This window comes from Pseudonaja textilis, chromosome 2, assembly GCF_049901715.1.
Source record: "Pseudonaja textilis isolate UNSWEBS1 chromosome 2, rPseTex1.2, whole genome shotgun sequence".
NCBI lineage: Eukaryota > Metazoa > Chordata > Lepidosauria > Squamata > Elapidae > Pseudonaja > Pseudonaja textilis.
This window is the reverse complement of record NC_141991.1, coordinates 165,436,489-165,453,524: the sequence shown is the minus strand read 5'-3', so window position 1 is coordinate 165,453,524 and position 17,036 is coordinate 165,436,489. Positions and strand designations below refer to the sequence as shown.

General features: G+C 41.0%; 1 protein-coding gene and 1 long non-coding RNA gene across 2 annotated transcripts in view; one reads left to right on the top strand and one right to left on the bottom strand.

Moving 5' to 3' along the window:
• FRMPD1 (FERM and PDZ domain containing 1) overlaps positions 1 to 15,821 on the bottom strand; it is a 78,760-nt gene extending 62,939 nt beyond the window's left edge. Inside the window, exon 1 of the mRNA XM_026712765.2 lies at positions 15,647 to 15,821. The gene's annotated coding sequence lies outside the window, so the exon portion shown is untranslated. The remainder of the gene's footprint in view (positions 1 to 15,646) is intronic.
• LOC148127228 (uncharacterized) lies at positions 2,800 to 9,627 on the top strand. Its single transcript, XR_015742113.1, has 3 exons — positions 2,800 to 2,994; positions 3,785 to 3,887; positions 9,176 to 9,627. It is a non-coding gene; the product is annotated as an uncharacterized LOC148127228 (long non-coding RNA).
• Positions 15,822 to 17,036: the final 1,215 nt, after the last annotated feature.

Here is a 17,036-nt window from a genome sequence, read left to right as displayed (position 1 = left end):
AGCAGAGTAAAAAGCAGTGAGTGTTGCAGAAATCTGCCTATATTTAAGGAACTTTACAAGGTGTGGGTGAACAACCAAAGTATGTATCCCCTGTAAATGAATGTGGGTCACTTAAGTATAAATTGTGGGGAATGGAATGGACAGCTAAAGTAAAACATAAGGAATAAGGGAAGATGCCTGGTTAACCTACCTCTTAAGCAGTTAACTCCATAGCAAATAAGCTATTTATATTTTATTTTTCTCCCATCTCATTTTTATTAACCCTATGCAGTTAAGTCCCCTTCCACTTTCCAGATGCAGTTTTTAAATGTCAAGACATCGTGGTTCCTTTTTTTTTTAAAGGAAGTTCAGTTTACGTTTCAGTGTAAGCCCATTAAGGGATGAACAAATTTTGATGCCAGGGATTCCCAACACTACTGGTCTGACACGTATGTCTATAATTTGGAGATTATGAATAATCAGAAAATGACAGAGTTGAAGAGAATTATCATCATAAACTTTGCAGGATCCAGTACAAGTCCTAAAACGCAGAAGATAAAACTTCTGGTCTCAGTGACTGACTCAGATTGGATCCTGAAACATTATCCTGGGACATGTATATTCACCTTCATTATATCATTAACTTTCCCCACTGCTGAGCTGAGATGTTCTCACCTGTCCACTAGCTGGGAGAAAACTATACCACCACGACCTTAAATCTTCCTGCTCTCCCTGTCTAGCTCTTTGTTTCCTCTGATCCATGTGTCACGTAACCTCCTTCCAAAGCAATAGGTCCCAAAGCCTAACACATTTGTACACTTTGAGGCTGCCCTTGGATAGTGTCAGGAAAAGAATGCTTGTACACCAGTATAACTAACAATAACCTAAGCTGTTTCTTCCCAGGATAGGATGAGATGAAGGTACCAACATGAAAGCTCGTTGCCAGGATATGCTTATGCTGTGGTTAGATTTAAGTAGGGAAAGGTCAGCAATATAGGTTACAGGGATGCTGACTTCGGCCTAGACCAGTGGTGGCTAATTTTTTGGGGCTCCTGTGCCAAAAATTTTGTGCATGTTTGCGCACCCGCAATCACATGCCAGCTCCTTGAAGGCACCCCCCAAGCCCCCTGTGCATGCGCGTGCACCTCACAGCTGATTTTCGGCCCATTTGAGACCTTTTTCAGCCTCCCAGAGGCTTGAGGGAAGCCTCTACAGCCTTTGCAGGCCGAAAAATGGGCCCGTTTCGTCACTTCTGGTATTTCCGGAAGTACAGGAAGTGATGAAAATGGCCTAATTTTCGGGCTACAGAGGCTGCAGAGGCTTCCCTCAAGGCCAAAAAAGGCCTCAAATGGGCCGAAAATCAGCTGTGAGGTGCGTGCATGCGCAGTGAGGTAAGTTTTCCTGGGCTTTTGTGCCCACACAAATTCCTCTGCGTGCCACCTGTGGCATGCAGGCCATAGGTTCGCCATCACGGACCTAGACAAAATAGTCCTAATTAGATAAAACCATTTCTTCTGTCCATATGATGTTCTGAGTTTTACTGGGTTGTAATGTGACTGTAGATAATCTGCAGTGTTTGACTTCTTACTACACATGCTGTTGTTATCACACAGGTGACCACTTGCCTATGAAGGCAGCATGGGGGGATGGCAGTACCATTTAACAGCAATTCTTTGGACCCGTTCAATCTTTACTCCTGTGATCTTTCCATGGGTGGCTTCTGAACCAAGATATTTCCATTGTGCAATTATCTTGCAGATGATTCTGTCTTCTATGAATGATCTTTGTTTTCTACCATTTTGTTTTTAAGAAGACACAAACTCATTAAGGAGGGGAAAGTAGGATTGTTGTATGGTTACCTTTTTGCTTGGTAATGTTAACAAACCTGCCTGAAAGCAACCTATAGCTATCAGCTGTGATGGAAAATTATTTTAGCACAACTCGTGAAGCTATGTTCATTTCACAGGGTCACAGAATCTCCTATCCTATTGGCATCTCTTTTCAAACTGTGCCTTTCTCTTACCTTCTAAACTGAGTGGACATTAATTATTCCCTTTTTAATGAACAAGGTGGTCCCGCTTGCCTTAATTCCACATTGATTTTTCATTTCTTCTTCCTCAAGTACTTTCTACATCTTCATCCAAGAAAAGCAACCTTTCTGGAACAACAACTTTTTCTCCAAGTACAGTCTTTGATAATTACAAATCTCCTTAATAGGATTAGAATCTGTATTTTTGCGTCAGTTACTTATCTAATCATTATTATTTTTTCTGCCTTGGCCTAAATGTGGTTATTTTGGTACCCAAGAACAATTCACTTTTATGAAATTTGGACGGAACAACAGGTGGGAGAAGTTCCTTTTGAAAACTTGGTTTCCAAACAAAGTGCAAGATGGAACCAGGTTCACCTGGACACAAGTTATGGTTCTGCACAGGACAAGAAGGAAGTGTCATACTAGAGAAGCAGGAACCTCTGCATTATTATTTTAATTATGGATAATTGGTGGTGCTTCATCGTAGGAGAATGTCATTTAGCCCAACAACTTTGCAATCCAGGAACTTCTGATATCATACAGCTCACTGCCCTGGGAATATTACATCTGTCTTCTGGCAATATTACATTTGTCCTCTTGAGAGCTCCACTGATGTAATAGTTTCAGTAACTAAAGCAAAGCAACTTCATATCCAATCTGAATGAGAGAAAGAATGACTATAGTAGTTTTCAGTGGGTGGTTATTAGAAAAACTTGTTGAAAGCCCTTTATATCATATGCTAAGTCTGAGACTTCCCCATTCCTTTCAGCTGTCACAAGAAGATACTGGGCAGTGCCAAAAAATGGAGAAGCCAGTAAATAGAAAGGCAGTGTGCTAGATAGAAAGAGCTGGAGTTGATCTCAAGGAGCTACTATCAAACGGGAGCTGCTGATATTGCAACTGGGTTAATTTCTCCTACAAAGTTCAGGGTGATATCCTGTAATCCTGGTAGTATGGAAATGAACTGGCCTGTTCCTGCCAGGGTAAGTGAAGAATTCTGCTTTAGACAAGCCTCTTGCAATATACGCCCCAGATATCTTTAGGTATCAAACAGTTACTTCAGTCAGCTAAGGCAGGACTAGAACTCACCGTCCCCTGGTGATTGGTCCAAAGTCATCCAGCCAGCTTTCATGACTACGGTGGGATTTGAACACATGGTCTCCTGCTTTCTAGCCTGGCGCCTTAACCACTCACCCCCACACCTTGTTCACTCCATTTGTAACAGCAAATTTTCTGATGAGAGAGACAAGGATATAATATTCACTTATATGCTTTATTTAATAGATTAAATTGGATAACCAGTATAGTGTAGTGATTAGGAGAGGGGGCTACGATTAGGGAGACTTTGGTTCCACCCTCAGCCATGGAAGTTTACTTTAGGCTCTTTCTCAGTCCAATTTATCTCACAGGATTGTTGTAATAGGGGAAAAAAAATAGCAGAAGAGAAGGAGGGAGGGAAAGAAGGAGGGAGCTCCTGAAGCGGGGAGGAGGGAGCTCCTGAATGAAAGACTAGATATAAATCTAGCAAACAAACGAATAGGCTTGCAGTTACTTGCAACAAATGCAGATGTGCTTTTAGCACATTGTCAGCAGCCTCAACTCCTTAGACCAAACATGGCTTTTCTGCAGATTGTACTACAGCTGAGAACAGATGTATGATTCCAGAAAAAAGACCCAGTTGCTTCAAAGCCAGGGCAAGCTGCCCAAGTCAATTAGTTTTTTTAAAGAAAGAAATGGGTCTAAAAACTTTAATATAGCTTTTTTTTTTTTAAGGTTCCATAGCTCAGAATGGAGGGATCACCAACCTGCCTTTCATTCAACACTAGAACAAAGCAGAAGCTTATTTATGTCTTGCGCAGCAATTCGGCTGACAATGGTTTGTATCTTTAGTATTTAGTATTTTTTTAGTATTTATTTGATTTGTCAATTGCTTAGAAGATACAGGTATAAGAATAAACATAGTTTTGAATACATGAGATAGATACTTATAAGAAAAATAAAAAGAAACAATAGGACAGGGACGGTAGGCACGATTGATGCGCTTATGCACACCCCATTAATTATAAACCAAGAGCTACACGCGGAGCATGCAATAGTGAAATTTTTAAAAAGTAAAAGCTAAAACTCTCTAGAAGTGGGGTCTTTTCCGGCCTTCTGTTCCTAGCAATCTTTACAAACCGAATGGCTTGTTGTTGTTGCTGACAATCCTGTGGAAAAACAAAAACACCAGACACTTGCAGGGATCTGGTTTATTTCAGAACACAAGCATGGGAGATAATAGGAATATTGATGCTGAGGTCATGTTACCAAGAAGACCAGAATATAATTCTAAAACGGAAAAGCTGGTACGTGAGGGCTAGGATGGACAGAATCAATAGGCTGCCTTCTTAAGGGTTTTTGGTTCTAAAAATACACCTAGGTGAAGTGGGAGAGAGATGGCAGTTTCTCAGGAAGGGGATCTGGGAAAAGAGTGAATAGACGCGTTTTCTGTTCTCTGACCATCTATCCATCGTTCACTGCGGCAGCCAACACAAGAAAATTTAAATCACTCTGAGACCCAACCTGGATTTTGTTGTCTGCCACAACAACGAAGTAGCACCAAAAGCCACAGAATAAAGCACAGCTATAGAATACAGCTTGAAAAGTTATTTTCTAATCCTAAAATCTGCAAAACTATTCTTGAAATGCATTGAAAGCTACTAGCAATCAGGGGGCTGCAACTTAGATATACTGTATAGCTGAGTCCCAGTTCCATATAGTTTTTTTAAATTTTATATTTCATTAATTCTTCTGGATGGGGAGTTCAGGATAAGACTTATACAGGTAGTCCTCGACTTATGACCACAATTGAGCTCAATATTTCTGTTGGTAAGTGAGACATTTGCTAAGTGGGTTTTGCCCCATTTTATGACTTTTATTGTCCCAGCTGTTAAGTGAGTCACCGCAGTTATTAAATTAGTAACGAAGCTGTTGAATCTGGCGTTCCCCCATTCTGACTCTGCTTGTCTGAAGGTCACAAAAGATGATCACATGACCCTATGATATAGCAACTGCAGAGGTGGGTATTCAGCAGGTTCTGACCAGTTCTGGAGAACTGGTAGCAGAAATTTTGAGTAGTTCAGAGAACTGGCAAATACCACCTCTGACTGATCCCACCCCCATCTCTTCTCTGCCTCCCAAGTCCCTGCTGATAGGCTGGGTCATCTTTTGTTGCCCTGCACAGGAGAATGGAGCTGGAAAGCAGGTTAGTGGGGTGGGGAAGGAATGGGGATTTTGCAGTAACCTTCCCCTGCCACCCCCACCAAGCCACGCCCACAGAACCGGTAGTAAAATTTTTTGAATCCTACCACTGAGCAACTGTCATAAATATGAACCAGTTGTCAATCATATGAATTTTGGTCATGTGACCATGGAGATGCTGCAATGGTTGTAAGTGTGAAAAGCAGTCAAAAAAGTCACTTTTTCCTGTGCCATTGTAACTTTGAACAGTCACTAAATGGACTGTTGTAAATCGAGGATTACCTGTACTGTACAAGGAGGGAAAGACAAGCTGTTAGTGAGTGTATGGTGGGAATTGAGATTTCAGTGACAAGAAAAATAATCCATGCTGCGTGTACATCCAAAAGGCCTGGGTGAAGCTGGGGAGGATTTTTGCCCAAAAGGTTGAACATCAAGAACAATTAAAGTGCTTCATAATAAAGATTGCTCTTCTTGGGTAGCTGGTTACTGGGCCACTCAACCCACAGCAATCCTGCAAGTAAAGATTTTTGTCTGACAATCTGGTGGGCACAGAAATGCCTCCTCAATTTAATTTGTGTATCAAGTAGCTGTAAATACATTGGAACAACAATCGGTCTCAAATGAATAACTCCTAGGCCTGGGTTGCTTCATACCAAAGTTGGAGATCATTGAATTAATCGATCTTTGAGCCCTGTATGGAATACAGACACCCCCAGAGAGTTGGGGAGAGCTAGTTATGAAATCTGAACACTGCAGTTAAACAAAGTTTGAGAAATTATCCTGCCAGTTCATCAACCTCGCTGCCCACTGTGATTATTCCTAACACTGCCCGTCCTGCAAAAGTCTCTGGGAGTGAATTTGCAAACATTCCAAGCAATGCACAATCCCTGGCAAACGAAAGTGGGTGAAAATGCTGGAGGGCTGAAACAGAACACAAAGGGATTGTTGTCCCAGCCTTGGCAAGAATTTCTCCTATATCTACTCCTTCCCCAATCCAGATTTAGTAGCCAGACTGTCTGATGGATATAGCAAGGACTTAATCAGCCTCCATCAAGAATACTAAGGGCTGTACTGACTACAGTGGAAGGTTTTTTTTAAAATCAAGTATCCTTGCTGTCCACTCTTGACATTTTAGTATAGGTAGTCCTTGACTTACAACCACAATTGAGTCCAGAATTTATGTTGCTAAGAAATTTGTTGGCTCCATTTTACGACTTTTCTTGCCACATTCGTTAAGTGAATCACTGCAATTGTTAAGTTAGTAACATGGTGAATCTGGCTTCCCCATTGACTTTGTTTCTTAGAAGGTCGCAAAAGGTGATCACATGACCCCAGAGCACTGCAACCGTCATAAATATGAATCAGTTCCCAAGCATATGAATGTAAATCACCTTACCATGGGTATGCTGCAGTTGGTCATAAGTGTGAAAAAATGATCATAAGTCACTTTTCCCCCAGTGCCATTGTAATTTTGAACAAATGAATTGTTGTAAATTGATGACCACCTGTAGTAGCAAGGAAGAGAACAAACTATCTGTTGACCAGTCAAAGGTACAAACTCAAGATACCTAGGACTTACATCAAATGTGGCAATCCTACAGCTTTCTAGTCATGGCCCTCAGTACAGTATGGCCAAATATTACAAAGATACCCCATAAACTATCTTATTTCTTAAACAGGGTTTGTAGATAAAGCTAAATTACACATGTTGCTGCAGATAAATGAAGTGTGTCTGAACCTCTTCAACTTCAAGTTATAGACTAGAGGTCCCCAAACTTGGCAACTTTAAGACTTGTGGACTTCAACTCCCAGAATTCTGGGAGTTGAAGTCCACAAGTCTTAAAGTTGCCAAGTTTGAGGACCCCTGGTGTAGACACTTGAAAGTCAGAAATTGAATTATAAATAGATTCCTATGAATGTGAGCCTAATTAGTACTTGAATAAAATACTTGGAGAAGGCAATGGTAAACTAATTCCCTATTGTCGCCAAGCAAATGAAATAGGCATGCCATCCAGAACAAAGGTTGACTCACAAGAGAGTTTACTTTTTAGGTTTTTTTAAAAAAATCAGATTGTAAATTTGTCTTTTTGCATGGACATGAATCATGTCAGCTGCCCCTTGTTTTTCCATGTCACCAGTGAATAGGTGCACTTTTAGTTCTGCAGCAAACATTTATCTTATCAAGTTGCCACATATGGACAGACATACCAGATTAAAAAAAAAAATCCTGCGTAAAGTGTCTTGTTGGTTACTGGTAACAACCAAGCAAAACTCTCTTTTTTATTTCGTTTCCTTCTGCTTTTTGCATGAAGTGCTATAGCTCTTTTCTTTCAATCCCATCTATAAAGGGGGCATGTATAAGCGCACCAGCGTGCCTACCGTCCCTGTTTTACTGTCCCCATTTATCTGTATTTACTTCCTTTGTTCATGTTTATGTTCATACCTATACTTGTTATCTTGTACATGTTTGACACATAAATAAAATAAATACAATATTTCTTGTTAGCAGAGATATATTAGTCATTTGGAAGACCTTAAATCACTTCTAATCTTGAGTCACTGGTCAAGAATCAATATGGCCAAACAAGGGCAACCCCTTGGATCAGAGATGTGTGAGACAGACAAGCAAGAGATAGACTACACAACTCTTTCTTTCTTTCTTTCTTTCTTTCTTTCTTTCTTTCTTTCTTTCTTTCTTTCTTTCTTTCTTTCTTTCTTTCTTTCTTTCTTTCTTTCTCTTTCCTTCCTTCCTTTCCTTTCCTTTCCTTTCTCCTTTCACTTTTTGCTATCTCTCCCTCCTTCCTTCCTTCCTTCCTTCCTTCCTTCCTTTTTATTTATTTATTATGCTATTTATTTATTAAATTTATATGCTGCCCATCTCACTATCAAGCAGCTTCTGGGCAGCTTACAATATCATGAGGACAGACAGTTTCATGCTGCAGGACAAGTCAGGAGCTCCTATGTGTGGACAATGGTAGAAAGCCATTGGTGAGTGGTCATGAGAAAGTTCCACCTACTCAACTCCACCCAGATGTTGAAAAGCCCAGCAAGAAGTTTTAAATTAAATATTGTGATAGTGACCATAGTTTCCTGTCCGTGGCAGCTCCATCATAGAGGAGCCTCACTGTTAAAAGGGATGGGACGGTCATCAGGCAAAAGACAGGAGCCAAAGAGACAGTTGCAGATTTTCAAACTGCTCACCTAGTGCTGTAGGATCTCAGTTTATGGAAGAACTGATGATACAAGCTACTATGTAAGACAAGGAAGGGAGGAGGAAGTTCCTTGAACACTAAATGGACTGGGTGTGGGAAGATATAAACAGGAAAAAGAAAATTGTTGAGTGATAATGATGAAGAATAAGCAGAATGGGAAGGTTTGCAAGTGATTTATAAGACATTAAAAATGCATGTGTAATACATAGAATCAAACTAATATATATTATGCATATTTTTCCTGGAAAAGAAAAAAATGTGTGAAGAGGATTGAAAAAAAAGAAAACTATAGGCATTCAATCAGAACTTTTTTTCACTCAAGACTTCTACAGTTGAAAATTATATCTGCCCTGGAATATGCTCTTTAACAGCCCACCTGAGAGTATAGGAGCTTAATCTGGATTAGTGTCCTAACATCTACCTTCTACAAAATAAAAATGGCTAGATTTTCAATCCACCAATTTCCCAAGTTTGTTAGTTTCACAGAAACTGATAGGAGAAGTTGAAGTCTTCTATCCTGAACCTGCATTTCATACCAGATCCTGATTCTTGGTTTCCATCGATACCATCAAGTTAGGTGTCCTGAAAGCAGCTTCTGAATACAAAAAGACCAGACAATGGAAGAATCTGAAATAAGCCCATCAAGTCTTCTTTACTAGAAAATGAGTAGGTTTGAATGTATTTATCAGTGCTTCCTCCTTTTCTCCCTCAGCTCTCTTCAAATAACGTGGACAGCAACTACAGATAATCTGGAAGGCCCATAGGGAGAAAGCTAAGCAAATGGGAGGAAATTGCATCTGGAGTAATTACCGATTGCATTAATGCTATCAAATCTGACATAAGGCAGGGTGCCCCGTCCTTTAATAGCTGTAAGAAACATTCAGCAGATCTGGATGTCAATTCTTTTTTCTGTTGTTTTGGATGTGGTATTCCCCCAGTATCCTGAATTTAGTTCTTCCTCAGAAAAATTTCACAGGTGGAGTTGGTATTAAAAGCACAGAACCAGGTGCATCCAGATTGGATAGCTCTTCCTATATATTTTGGTGTTGAAACTGAGGCACAGTTGTAAACTATGAATTAGTCCTACCTATGAGCAATATTTAGAGCTCACAGCTGATAGAACTGGTTCAAGGGAAGGGTAATTTGGCAAAAAAAAAACCAAAACCATACCGATGTATTCTTCAAAAATTTAAGGAAGCAACAGACAATTATTATTGTAATGGTGATGATGAAAAAGGTGCTTCTCAGGACAAACAATGGTAATTATTAGTCATTTTCTTTTGGCAATTTGTATTTCAGCAGTACATGAGAATAAAAAGAGCTTTTTAAAAATGCATAGGCCTATTTAGTGGGATGCTTGAGCAGGCTCATACCAGTTTATGAGGTCAATTATTAGACTTTTTTCTTTTGAGAGCCGGTTGAGAACCGAATCATACTACTTAGCACACTGATCAACTGTGCTTGGCAGCTAGTGACACAGTATGGTGGTGGCAATGGAAGTAAGCAGAACTAATTGTTAAACATTTAACACACTCCTGGCTCTACCTATTAATGGTGGCCCCCTGATTAATCAAGTAAAGCTTTAGTTAATTCATCAGCAGATAAGGAAATGGACTCACTAATAAGACAGTGATATAAGAACTGGAAACAAGCTTTCCTAAGATCCAATTTGCTGAAAATATTGTGACATATACAGGCTTATAAATTTGCTTTGAAAATTGAAGCCAACACAGAGGTAAGCCACAAAGAATATTTCATCCAGTTAATGCCGTCCTTGACAAAAACATAACTTTGATCAATAATTCTTGAAATAAAACTACTGTTATATTGTTCATCATCTTTCAGCCAAAGCACTCTTGGTGGTTAGGGTAAATGATGGAGATGTTCAACTGATTATAGCAGCAAATAAAGATCAATCTGCTTTTTTGGCTTACCTTAATTGCCCTTATTTCATCATAAAGCAATGTTGGTACAGATGAGGAACTTACATAAAGATGGAGAGATCTTATAAAAATCCTTAGTTCAAAACTCTACTCAAATCCCTCACTATAAACTAATTATTCTTCCTTAAAAGTCTCATGATGAAATGAAATAGGGTTATCAGTGCAATAATCTTTCAGGTAAAAATATGGGGATGGAGGGAGGAAAATAATTTGTATAACAGTGTCTATCAAGCCTTCTACCTTCTGGAAAACTTTGATGGATAAAATTCTATCCAACAATTTGTGCGTGTTTATGAGTGTGTGTATATTTTATAGATAGAAACACCATAAGACCTAGATTTGAGAAACTAGAACTCGAATACTAGCTTGGCTACATTCATTATGTGAGCATAAGGATTCTCTTTTGCAGTTTGATTCTAACTTGATTCAGATAGATAGAAACCAAGTTTCTTCACTGGGGCCCTCTTCTCCATCGGTAAATTTAAAATAATGCTACTATCCCATGTACCAATTGATGGTCTATAGAAGAGATTCCAGATGTTGTTTCTAAGCATCACTACTTGATACTCTTATTCAAGAAAAGCTATACTTGCAATTCCATCTTTAATGAAATGAGTAGCTTTATCTTATAGTCCTTTAAGTATTCTGAAAAAAACAACAACCAGAGAGCTATTGGCAAACTGCCTAGTAAGAGTCATTTCAGGAAACAGTTGCATTCCTTAGCACCCAGTCAATGACCCTATAATTAGTCCTTGAGCCACATACACCTTTCCTTTCTTGTACAAAGCATCAGCTAGTGTAGCTTTAAAATTATAAACTCATAAGAACAATATAGAGCAATCAACCAATCTGACAGAATGAACCAAACTGTGTGGGCATAAAATGGACTTCAACGAAAGCCTCTAGGAATAAAATGGACATCACCAATGAGAAATACCAATAAAGTGGAAAGAGTAGAATATTTAAATTGGTGAGGCATTATATGATCGGACCCAACCTCTAAAAGCATCTTCTTTCTAGGATGTACATCCCAACCTAAAGGTAACAGAAATAATTGTTATAATTAGGGAATGGCAGGAGAGTATCAAAGGTGATCCCCAGGCTATTTGGAGCCTAAGTCATGTTAATTGCTAACCACCAAGACTCTGTGCCATAACCAGAAGCATATTGGCAACCAACACAGATGTTGCAGAATACAGAATAACAGAATTGAAAATAACCTTGGAGGTCTTCTAGTCCAAACCCCTACTCAAGCAGGAGACCATATATCACTCCACTCTCCAACCTCTTAAAAACTTCCAGGGTTGGAGCACCCACAAGTTCCAGAGGACGGTTGTTTCAGTGATTGTTCTCACTGAGAGGACATTTCTCCTTAATTCTAAGTTGGACCTCTCTTTGTTAAGCTTCCATCCATTACCGCTTACCTTGTCCTCGGCTGTTTTGGAGAATAGGTTGACCCCCTTCCTCTCTGAAACAACCTCTCAAATATTGGAAGACTGCTATCATGTCACTCCTCACCCTTTTCTTAATTAGACGAGACATTCTCGTTTCCCACAACTGCTCATCCAACCCATCTGTAGGTTGCACATAGTATGGCTTAAAGGTCCAGTAGCATCAACTTCCTTGAATGTTATCAACCAGCAAGGATCTCAGAAATCTTCCTGCTTGAGTCCTAAATGACATGATTAAATTAAGATTTCTGGGTGCTTCATTCCCTGGTTTACAGCAGCAGGCACGGATGGCTTACTGAGAACTGAATCTGTACATGTGGGTGGGGTGAGAGTCACAGGACTGTGGTAAACCAAACAATGGTGTGTGTGTTTTGTGCTGCATATTGTTTCAGTGCAGCTAATATAATTTGTGAATTATGATTTGTGCCTTAGCATGAAGAGGGAGCTCAGCCAAGGGTGGCTATGAAAGAAAATTGTGGTTCAGCAAATTGTAGCTTAGCACAATGTCTGAACTCAGTCACTGGGGAACTTGCATTTGTGAAATGCAAACTGTGATAGCTTTTCAACTCATTGTTTGTTGCTGCAGTCCCCCAGAGAGCAAGATACATCCACAAACGGAAGGGACTTGAGCTTCTGGAGATCATCTGTGCCAAGCAGGGAGGGCAACCTTGCTTATCTACATTCCTGATTTAGAGAGATTCAGATTTCTCCAGCACCATAAGGCTATATTACAAAAGCCATTAGGCCAATGGGGTATTATCATTATATTCCAGAGTGCAAAATGGGCTCCTTTCTGTAAGAAAATAATCCCACACCCTTTCTCATCACTGCTCATCACGAATCCAACAATATTTATTCTTTCCATCATTATGACCGAGAACACGGCCAGAACAATCACGATCAAATTATCTCTTTTTTTTTATGGCAAGTTACTAGGATTCGGCAGGTGGAGATGTGCTGCTTCTTGAAAAAGACACTATGCTTAATAATCTGTTCCTATCTCTTTGATAGCAACAATGACATAGAGGAACTAAGCAAGTGAAAAAGCTCTTGCAATAACACTTTATAGTCATGGCAGAGAAAGCTTCATATGTTAAGTTTCTGCATGTCAAGTTGTTGATATAGAAATAAATTGCGGGGGTGGGGGTGGGAGAAAGAGAGAGTGGGTGGACAGAAAACCTATGACCATTTAGGTCCCGGGCTTGAATTAACATTGGCAGTGTTACAAAACCAAAATTATGCTCTTTCTGACCCCAGCCTTATATGAATGACACAACGATACAATGGCTGTCTCTCTCTATATAACATCCCTAATTAAATAAAAGGCAGGATATTAAATCCGACTATTATTAAACATCTGAACTTTAAAAAAAAGAGCAGTAGCTGATGTATGCTTCTTTAAGAAAGGATAATCATAGCTTTTAAATAATTGATGTTATGATTCCCAGTTGGCAGGCTGACACAACAAAAGTACAGTACTGTATGGGCAACTCTGCACATGGATTTCTATTCTGGCAAAGTGCAAGATTGGAGGTCAGAATGTGAAGGTTCAAAAAAGGGGGGCAGAATTCGTTTTTGATCAGAGGATCAAAAGGGAGATTCAGATTGGTACAATTTCACTTATCTTCTGTTTATCAATGCACTCCAAGAAACAGATCATAATTAATCCATCAAAAAGAATGGGGACAGAAATTAAAAAAAATAAAATCCCCTGATCTTTGCAGCTTGGCTCTGAGAAACCTTTTTGGAAACTCTAGCAAAATGTTACTGCCAATCAAGATAGAAGGCTGGGAATTTTATTTATTCAACTATATGTGTTAATTGTATTAATCTTATGACTCAGGGCAGTTGACAACAAAAGAGAAATAAGACAAAAACAAACAGCATAAAGCAACATAAAATAATTATGTAAATGTAAGAATGGGCATCCTCAGCAGATAACAGGAGCCAAAGCTGGCTGGACTGGGGGAATTTTAATGATCTTCTAGAATATCAGAAAGAAGGAATTATTCAAGCTTTTGGGGATAAAATGCTTCTTAATACAGAAGTTGACACAGTAAATTAGCTGCCCTGTTCAAATGCTTTGGTTTTCAAAAAAAGGAGGGACTTGCAGTTGATTCTTTTGAAATGTCTGAATCAGAAGTTAACTTTGGCAAAGAATGTATTCAGTTCATGTCCCACATTCATTCAGGAGCTCAGGCTGGTATACTTTTGCTCCCCCAAAACAGTCCAAAATAGGATAGAGAAAAAAACTAACTGGGCCAAGATCACCCAGTGAACTTCTGTAACTAAGGGAGGCCAAAAAAAAATCTGGATTCCCTACTCCACATCTAACATCTTAAGAATCGTATCACCCTGAGACTGTCAATGGGAGGACTGAAGTTAAACTGAGTTGGAGAAGCCAGGCAGAGGGGAAAAAAAGGGAACCAATAATGTGATATACTGTATTTACACCTTCAAAAAACTCAAGAGGGGATAAGAAGCGACCTTAAGGGCTTATACAAACTGGATTTAATACCCATTCAAAGGTAGGCAAACAGCAAAGTCTACCAAACTCTAAGATAAGTAGAGAGATGCATGTCACATCACCCTAGCCTATTGGCTCAGAAAGAGGAAGCCACTTGAAGTTTATCATCCTTCCTTCTAGAAGGGAAACTCTGTGTCTGACTGTTCACAGAAACTGAGCCACGCACTTCATCAAGTTACTCAACCGCACGCAGCCCTCATAGTGGGATATATTTTCCCTGCGAAAAGTGGGGTGAGGCTATTATATATTTACATTTATTTTATTTATTTACAAGAGTTATTGGCCATCCATCTTACCATAGGGTAACCCTTGGAGGCTTTTACGGTTACGTATATACAGGTAAAACATAAAAACAAAAGATGCTTTTTTTCAAGAGGTAACTGGTTTTTCTTCTGCGGACCTTTCACTTCTCATCCAAGAAGCTTCTTCAGCTCTGACTGAGAATCTCCACAGACAAAAACTATGGTCTTCACCTGACCTAATTCCCCCTCACCCGCCAAAAAACCCCCCTGCCTTTATGGAAAGAGCCATGCACCGGTTGACTGACATTTTTATATCAGCACATGTACCCGCTAATAGCATTACTTCTCTGAGGAAACCTAACCTGCTCCCAAGGGAAGGCAGGATGCCGAACTACAAAACTTTGAACAGAATATACGATTGTCCATGGAGATTTTCAGTCATCCAGGTCACGGTTGTCATTCCCCACCATCCAGTCAGAGCTGAAGAAGTTCCTTGGATGCGAAGCGAAACGACTTAAAAGAAAAGCGAGAAAGTCCAGTTGGAAAAAAACAAAAACACTTTTGGAAGAACATAAGGATGGTTTCAATCCACACTGAGGGACGAAGCAAACAGGACCCGCTCCCGGGCAAGGCAGGATGCCGGGCTACAAAACTTTGGACAGAACATACGGTGGTTTCAATCCACATTGAGAGGCTAAGACTTTGGATGGAGGGTGGGGGAGACTTTGTCACCTTCCTCCGGCTCTTACCAACCTGACCTCCAGCTGCCCGCTCAGCGGCGGCCAGGAGCTTCCAGGAGGAAAGGCTGCCCGCGGCGCTCGCCTGTCCTTCGGGAGACCCAGAGATGCCTCCCCGCCCCGCTCGCTTTGGATTGTCAATCGGGCAGCGGGCTGAGTTTTTAGTCCCAGGCGCCCTTTACCTTCGCGTAAGCTCCCTTCAGAGCGAGGCTTCCAGCGGACCGTACGAACCCAAAGCTCCAGCTGAGAAGACGCGTCGGACGGTCGAACCCAGCGCGCTTACCTGCCGGCTCTTTTCCAGGGGCGAACTTTTCTTCGCCTTGCGCGCTCGCGGAACCGAGCGGGAATTACGGTACCCGAGATGTCCTTTCTGCTTGCGCGGCAGCGGCGGCGCAAGCCGAGCTTCTCTGCCTCTGCCTCGCCGGGCAGCAGCAGGTGCCGGCCGCGCGCTGAAAGAGGCGGCGTTAATTCTACAATAACCCCGCCCCTTTGCTTCGCCTGCCCAGAGCCTCTGGCTCCCCCCGCCCCGCCCCGCTCGGCAAAAGGCGGGGCTTGAACGCAACCCTAGTTGAAAGCCACGCCCCCTATCCTTGGAAGCTCCGCCCTAACGCTGTATATGGTGTATAGACGCGGCGGTGTTTTCTGCAAACGTCACGAGGGCCGGGGGTGGGGGGCGGCTATTCGTATGACTCCGTCAAGAAATTAAGTTTGCCTTTCTTGACGGAGTAATTCGACAGCGCCTCATGATGGAGCTAATTCAGCATATTAGAGCAGTAACTTAACGGGTTAAAACAAAATGACCCAAGGACGAAGTCATCAAATGATATTTTTTTTGTTCCTTTGGAATTATTAATTTACACGTTTAAGATTCGTGAAGTTATTCTTCAAGTGTTCCTTACAATGGCCAGTAGAACAGCATGTACCTGCAATGTAAAAGCCTTAATTATGATTATTAACGCAGATATGGATAAGGAAACACCAAAGAGCATAGGTTATTGCAGAAAGGTGATTCTACAGTTAAAATAATATTTAATTGAGCAACCTGGGCTGCTTTTGTCACAACTACTCAGGTAGCCTCCTATTACCAATGTGCTCCAGATCAGTGGTAGCCAACCAGTGAGCTGGGGACCACTGCTGGTCTGCGAGAAAATTTTGGTGGTCCGCAGAGAAATGTCACCCCCAAAGCACACACCCCCAAAGCAATTAATCCAGGCTGCAGTGGGAACACAAGGCTTGCATTGCTTGCATTGCAAACAATACGAAGTAGTGAGGGGAGGGAGGAAAGGGCGGAGGGGGGAACTTGCCCCACTCACCCCATGCGCCTGGCCTGGCCATCCGGCTGCTTTTTTCCTTTTCTTTCTTCTGCTTTTGGCTTCATGCAAGGAAAGCAGCAAAAGTTTTTCTTTCTCTCCCCCAAACTCCGCCAGAAATGAGTTTTTGGGAGAGTGCAAGGCATCCTGCTCCAAGAGGCTGCACCGGTGCAACAAGTCTCACAAAGACTCATTTCTGGCAGAATTTGGGGGAGAGAAAAAAAAAAGACTTCTGCTGCTTTCCTTGCATGAAGCCAAAAGTCTCTCTCTCTCACTCACTCACTGAGAACTGAGCTGGAGATGATATCCTGTGATCCCAAGTAAAGAATAATCGCTCAGTAGGAAAATGAAGTGGGGAATTTT